The sequence below is a fragment of the Acanthaster planci genome, linkage group LG08 (assembly GCF_054643075.1).
Source record: "Acanthaster planci isolate LZ-2023a linkage group LG08, COTS_SCS, whole genome shotgun sequence".
Classification (NCBI taxonomy): Eukaryota; Metazoa; Echinodermata; class Asteroidea; order Valvatida; family Acanthasteridae; genus Acanthaster; species Acanthaster planci.
This window is the reverse complement of record NC_141784.1, coordinates 11985314-11993421: the sequence shown is the minus strand read 5'-3', so window position 1 is coordinate 11993421 and position 8108 is coordinate 11985314.

Here is an 8108-nt window from a genome sequence, read left to right as displayed (position 1 = left end):
AGAATGGACACTTTCAGATTTCCAACAGTGCACCGGTAGCTACCGGTAGAATTGTGTGGCATCAAAATGATCCCTCAGTTAAGAGACTTCAAGTTGTTTTTGCATGTTTATAACAAATTGCTTTTTCTAAATGTTACACTCCCTGATTTGCGTAATGTTCTTAGCAGATTAGAAAGGTATGAGCATTTGGTGGTTTGGAAAAATGACAACTGCAAAAAGGCCTTTGTATATCGTAGTGAACAGACAATGTATGTGCATGTACATGTACATGTATGTACATATACACACATGTACATTGCAAGCATTGCACATGTACATGTGCATCTGATGGAAAAGGCCACTGTGTTCTTATTCCTCCATGATTGGACTGCATTGTGTAGGAGTGGATGATTTGATTTTATATCATTTCACATTCATTCATGCAAACCCACATTTATCTGTATGCTTTACTTTTTAAACTTCCCTTAGAACACACAGTATTCAAGCTGTAAATCAAGCACAACTTGAGAATTCTATAGTTAGGTGCATGCGAGTAATTAACCCTACACGAAGGTCACTTTTGCCAAGAAGGTTGTAATCCAACACTTTGCAGTAAGGGGGCAAATTCCGAGTGAAGAGTTGTTTGCTTATTTCATGTGTTTTCTTTTTTCTTTTTTTTTTGGCTTTTTGGGCTTGTTTTTTTATCCCTAAAACCCTTAAAGGGTTTGAAGATAAAACAGTTACTGTGCTTGTTTGGTGGACTCGTGCCAGACTCGGGCCGAATCCTCGAGTCTTTTGGCCCATGTCTGAGTCCAAGAAACGCAGTCTGATTTGGTTAAAAATTGGACTCTAGTTCTGCAACACTGCCTAGTACACGTGCTTATGTACTTGTATGTATCCATGTGTAAATGGGTTTCTTTCTGCATTCAATTGGGGACCCTGAACAATAGAGGGCAAGAAGATCCCCAATTGATGGAAAGTCCCGGATTGACAACTGTGTACAAAACATATGGGTGGTCTTCTAAAAAAGTTGGAGTAAAAACAAAAGAGGAACAATAGGGGGTCCCCAGTTGCAGGCAAGTACACACTTGTGTGTACATGTACTGGTACATACATGTACATTGTAGTCAGAGTAACCAGGACCATACTCCTTTTTGATGTGGTACATGTATTTGGATATGATTGAGCATTAGTAGTCCTACTCGCTTGATTGTATATTAAAAAACGATGATTTGGGGGTCCTGTAGTGACTTCAACTACATGTAATTATAACACCCATATTTGCATGGGTAGCATTAAAGGGTGCTGTCATCTCATGGTCGTACTGCATCACCATATGACAATCCATGTACCAAATGAATTTAGACCTACATGCACACTGTACATATATAGTGCTCAGTTAGTATGGAGAGGCATGCAGAGGCAAGAAAACTACATGTACATTGTCCCACCCCAAGGTCAGACCAGGCTTCTATGCTTGCCCCCTGAAACACAAAATCTCCTGAGTTATGTTTGGGGAGCTGCGTTCAGGGGATGTGACGTGCCATTGTTGTCAAGAAGGTGCCTCTTGCTATTGTCAGGGGTTACACCTATTCTTGCCTTCCTGAAAGACTCGTAATGGGTGCGATCTGCCTCGCTCCTGCCCCAGTTGAAAAGGAGTGTCCTTGATAATTAGGGTGGACAGCAATTACTGGGGATGAACCTTTACTTTATTCCCAGAACCCCCTTCCTTTTTCACAAGTGAGCATTGGGAACGTGACCAGGTAAGTGGATTGCTGTGTCATCTTTTTGTGAAATTGTGTGGTTGCACAAAATCTTGTGGAGTTCTGACTATTAGAGCTCACTAGTTACCTGCTTCCAGCGGTTTTCACTCCCTCCCCCAAACAAAGGTTGCAATGTTTTCTAGATTCGGAATCTCTCTTAACAGGCCAAAAAGATTCAGGATTGTTATTGTTTTAGCCATATCGTGCATGCTGTGCTTACTTTTTCTGGACCTGTGCGAGTCCACACATATTCAGAACCTGTTCTTTCTTCCCATCTTTCATTCTCACTACATGTACATGTATATCCACACAAGGAGTATCATGCTTGTTCATGTTTGCACCCACAAGTCTTTTAATGTATTTTTTCTGGTGTCATCCTTCCCTTGCAAAGGGAAGTTTCTGGTACTTTGAATGTGCGTACATGTACGTGGACTTACTTGTACATCCATGCATCTTGCACAGTCACACCTAGTAATTTGTCATTCAGACCAGTCCTGTAAAACACCAGGGATGCTTTGCCCGCCTCTGCCTTTGTCAAACACTCAAGGCTACAATTTGTTGTGAACCACCTACCCCTTAACCAGCTGATCCTACGAGAATGTTATTCACCACTTCTCCCCCACTTAACACACCCCCACTTCTATCAAACTCCCAAGGTTGCGCCGTCTGACTGTTTAACTGCAGCCCTTATATCCACTCACTTCAACTTTTTAAAGCACCGTCAAGACCCCTTCTGCATTCAGAACCTGTACGTGCTTCCTTTCAGATGACCCCCTCAAGCCCCATTATTTATTTGCTCCATTTGGCTGCTGCCTGTTCACCACTCATCTCGAGTCAGATACAATTATCCTTCTCCCGTTTAACCTCCACCCACCCACTGAAACTGGAACTCGTTAATATAGCGGCTTTTGATGCGACTCTGAAGCCTGTCCCCTCCCACTAATTAATGCATCAGCTTCCACCCACCCACCTTCTTCAAGGCCATCCAAGGCAACGTGCCCCGCCAAGGCCAGGGATGAAAAGCAAGGGGAAAAGCCCCCCTCCCCTTCAGCCTTACTCGATCCTCGTGAGATACTAGGCATTAAATGAAGCAGGGTATATTTTCATCATACTGTGACAGCTTTTTTGTGTGGCATTTTGGGGATCTTTGTGTTCGGGCTAAAACCCTCAAACTGGACAGGCCATTTGTTGGATTCATAATAAACAATTTCTCATGGGGGGGGTGGAGTTACTCCCAAGGCCAAAGATGTGAAATTAAGGACAAACATATTAAACATACTCAGTTAAAATGATAAAACCTGCAGGGCTGGACAGTAGAAGTACTTTGGATGTTTCTTGGCACTCAAATGCACGCATGTGAGACACTTTTTAAAAATTCACGTTCACCTTGAAACAGAAATTAAAGACAACAAGACTTTGAAAAAAATTGAAATTTATTTGAATGTTTGAATTTTGGTAAACTAATCTGGAGACATGTACATTGTTGAATCTTGACTGCACTGATGTAAACTTACTGCATGCCTGAAATGTGTTGCCTGCTGGAAGGATGGTTCATATTTAAACATTCCAGAAATAATAAATGCTTAAGTCAATTTTGCTTTGCCTACTCCCAGTTACATGTACTTTTGCCAACCTACTGTAACTGTTAGCCCAGATTTTGTTAGTCAGCATCCACCACATGTACATGTATGTATGTACATACATGTACATGTATTTGTTCATGACTGCCAGTACATGTACAGTACATTGTACCTTACACGTGTACATGTGCAGTTATGCCCATCTCACTTGTGTACCACGCACTTGGCCCATTTTTTTCTCTGTGATTAAGAAATGAACAGCCACATTGTCAACATCATACATATAGCTGACAATAAATACATGTAACAGTCATCCAATTGGAGTACGGGTTTGACTTCAAGAAATAGTCTAACCACCTGGAAAAGGCATTTCACACTGAAATTTATTTTAGTGCCAGATGACAGCTGTTTTCAGTTTTTTCCTTGAAAGGCATCACACACTAGCACTGTCTTTCCTGCATCACTGCATTTCTGTGTCTTTAGATCTTGCTTGCTTTGAGCAGTCACCGCGACCACATGAAAACTAGTTTAAGGAGATCCCTCAGAAAAAAAGAATCAAAAGTCAAGTAAATTGGAGGGGGGGGACATTCACTTTAGCCGATTTGGTCAGTTTTGGTGGTGTTTTTTTTAAGTTTGGGTGCTAAGTTGTTGGCGTAGGCTTTTCATGTGCAATAACTTTTTCCAAGTTACATGTACATGTACTGAGAAAATGAGTAATTTAAGCAATCGAAGGGCTGCAGATCATGCTACTCAAACCTGTACTACAGCCCCCTCTTGTGGTGAGCCTAGGCCAGATGAAAAGTACATGTATGTGGTTACCAAGTGCCAAGAGAGTACTTTTATGTACATGCACATACACTAGTAGCTTCATCAAGTTTATTGTAGATTCTACCAGTATGTTTAATGTTTTGGGGGAAGTGATTCTCACCAGTAATTCTACAAGATTAGAATACATGTGCGCTTCAAGTAATATACATCATAATGGCTAATATGTATACAGAAAGTCTGTGTTGGCACAAATTGTCTGGTAACAAGAGAATGCATCTACCGTACATGTGCATACATGCACACTAAAACCATAGCATTTAGAACTATTTTCTTAATGTAGGTTTTCCCGGCCAATTTTAGAAAATGCATGATCTCATTTGTAAAATAAAATTTTGATTTAGCGTAGATTTTGAAAACGACTTAAAACCTGGTTTCATTTTCGCAATAACAAGCATTCCATTTCGTTTTGCCTCCTTCAAATAAATGAATGTGCATTAAGTTTCATTAAAGAGGTTACAAATACATGTACATGTACGTGACTGGGATTTCGGATTGACGTATTCCTTGCCAATTACAAATGTGCTTTCTTATTCGCTGAAATCTGTCTTTTACCATGACCCTTTGGAAGTGAGTATTCATTTTCATTTGCTGTAATTTAGAATCGTAAAATGTATATAAATATGACTTCATCATGTTCCATGATGCTCTTTTAAAAAAAAGAACTGTAGTTTGTATGTGTACTTTTAAAAAATGGTAACCACAGCTGCCCAAAATTTGAAAATAGACAATTGAAGCCATTGATCACGTGAATGGCGTGAATTTAATACACGTGTAGTTTGATTTGTAAGCAATCTGTTGTGTCAGTTTTGGCACCTGTCCAAGCAATGACTTTATTTGGCAGTTCCTCCAACTTTTCCCTCCGAAGCACTGTGCCCCTTTCTGTATGAACTTCCCCCGATCTGCCTCATCCCCATTTTCCAGTGTACACAAGTGCATTTATATACGGTATGTAGATCATTCCCGTCGAGTACACCTTTGTAAAGTCGCCTCACCATCAGGAACAGAGACGCAACAGTCCCCAGACTTTCAACTAAAAGGATGCCGAGGTGAAGCTGGCTGTTCTGCTCCCATTAGGATCAGGAAGTCTTCTGTAAGTTAGCTGCTAACTCTCTCTCAGGACACACAAAGAAAGATCTCTCAAAAGAAGTCACGCTGTAGTTATAAGCAGTCTTGGCGATAAAGTGCGTATTTGTTCTAAAAGTCATGGGTTTCCGGATGCGCAGCCACTGGGAAGATTGATTCCAGACAAGACAAGTTAATGCAGTTTGTCCATTCTCAACTTTGATTGAACTCTTCTCTGTCTGGTTCTTACCTGGGAGATCCCCATGGGAGCTGTTATTCAGGGGAAGGCTTCTGCTTGCACCTCCTCCATGGCCTGCATAGTTGTTTCATCTTTTCCTGACATGTTTAACAAACTTGTGAAATCCCCCATCCCCAACTAGTTGTATTGAGTAATTGCAGAGGTGCACGTGGAAATCTTGGGGAGAAATTCTTATAACATTGTAGTTCTCTGGGGTGGAACTTCTTTTCTTTATGCTTAAAATTGCCTGCTTTAATACAGGTGCACATGTAGACTTTTCCACACAATCTGTTCATTTGTTACATGAAACTAATGCCCTCATCTATTGATTGGTTTGATAATTGGTTGCTTGCTTTTCCTTCCCCATGAGGTATAGTAATGAACAGCCTTGTTGGAAAACAAACTGAGGGTAAGCCATTACTATACCGTCCAGACAGTGCATGAAGGAACACGGACAAGAGAGGGTACTTATATTTGTTACCTGGCAACAACATCCCTTTGGGCTGGCAAATTAAATGGCATTCTACATTTGTTTAACACTGTATCACACACAGTCAGATACATGTATTTGAATGGGCAAACAAACATGCCCCAGACACAAAAATTGTACATACAGTAACTACGTAACATGTGAATCAACATGTACAATGGCACTGTGATATGGTCAGCATGTAAAAACCTCATGTGGCCGTGTACATACGAAATTAAACATCGAAACTGCTGCATTAAAGTTTTATAACTTGGTTAGTGTTTTGCTTATCTATGCTTTGTTCTACCATACGTCTTAAATTCAGATGCACTAGCATGCTTTCAGAAAGGTTCTCCTCATTCCTGCCTCATTTCCCTGCATTGTACACTCCCTTTCTTTTATCGCTCGTGTGAACGTTGATCACCTATGAGGCCATATACATCCTAGCTCCTTGTCGCAGTGTTTGCCAAACCGTTCACCTCAGGGAATTCCTTCTATTCCCACCTGTTCTATAATGGATCATTCTATCCGGTCACATGATCAAACATCCGGTTTTACATCCTCCTGATTGATGAAAAAAATGCCTCCCCCCAAAAAAATCATTCTCCATTCACTTACCAAATAAGGTTCAGTGAGCTTGTCCACTTCCCGAGGAAGGGGTGTTGAAATGTTACCTGTGTTTGTTACACATTGACTGTTTTATAAACATACCACATGTACTGGTACATGTGCAGATGTTAAGCATCCATAACAGAATATTGTTTTCAAAAGTGGCCGTTACAAAATTCAGGGATGAATTGATGTCAACGATATAGCAGCCCAATGCTGTAAACTGTTTATCTGCCATTGCGCCAATTAAAACTTGATACCCCCTGTCTTGGCAGATGGTAGACCCCGTCAGTCCAATCTGGTCACGTGTTTTGATTTCCGGTCGGAGACGTGTATACTTAGACTGAATTAATGCCCGTCAAGGGGGATTTATTTCAGACGTGGAGAGTGGAAATGACGACGGTGAATTATTCGCAGCTGCACGTACATGTACATGTATGGTGTGTGCCTTGTCAGTTGTTGGATATATGTGCCAGATATGCAAATGAAAATGCATGTTGCTGATTTAATTCAGTAACTCAGAAGTTATTAGAAAATATTGAAGAAATTAGTTTCTCTTAAAAAATGTTGGGAAAAATACACTGTGCATTTCTTTTTTTAAAACTACAGACAAGTAACATGTTAAAATGTGTTATAGCATTGCATGTATATGTACATACATGTCTGTACAAATACAAATGTGTTATAATGTCTCCAACAAACTACTACGGTACGGTAGCGTTTCAATCCTAATCTTATATTTGTTCAATTCCTGAATACAGAAAACATATCTCTTTTTAAAAAATGATGTTTTCTGAAGTACATGTAGTGTGTGCTCTTCTGCCAGTTACTTGTACCAGTACATGTAAATCGCCATCCCCCATAAGGTAGAGTAGAATAGTCCCACAGACCATGTGACCTAACATCCGGAGCAATTTACCAATTAGTGGCTTGTTGTGTAGTTGCACATCAAGCACACTTGTGCAGGAGAAGCTGCCTGCTCATCCGGATCAGTAAACAATAAAATGTTGTTTCCCGCCTTACAGGGGCACTTTCTTTGATTTCTGTTCTTACAGAGTCATTCACTGTCTGTATAGGGACACGCAATGCTACACATGGTGAAAATGGTATTCCATGTTACATACATACATGTACATGCATGTATGTGTTAGATGGTGTATCTCTAGATTTTGTGCATTCTGATGACTGTACCAATATGTATTCACCTAAAAGAAAAACTGAATGCAGCTCTGCGTTGACTGAAATTTATATACCTGTACATGTACTGGAAAGACAAATCATTGTCTGAACAAGAAATTTAGTGTACATTTGTTTAAATACAGTGTACATGTACATGCCAGCTAGCAGTACATTTCCATTAATTAACATCTCCCCTTGTGACAAACAAAATTATATGTGCGGCATATATATATCCCTATCCATTGAATCATTGGCTGGTCAGGGCGGCCGCCTAGCATCCGGCTGGCTCGTCGCCTAGTAAATTCGGCCCGGCATCCGGTGGGGGCTAATTACGCAAGGCAGCGAGACAGTATGATTCTTGGCCATCTTGGCATTGCATTTGTTTGTCGCTTTGGTATTTT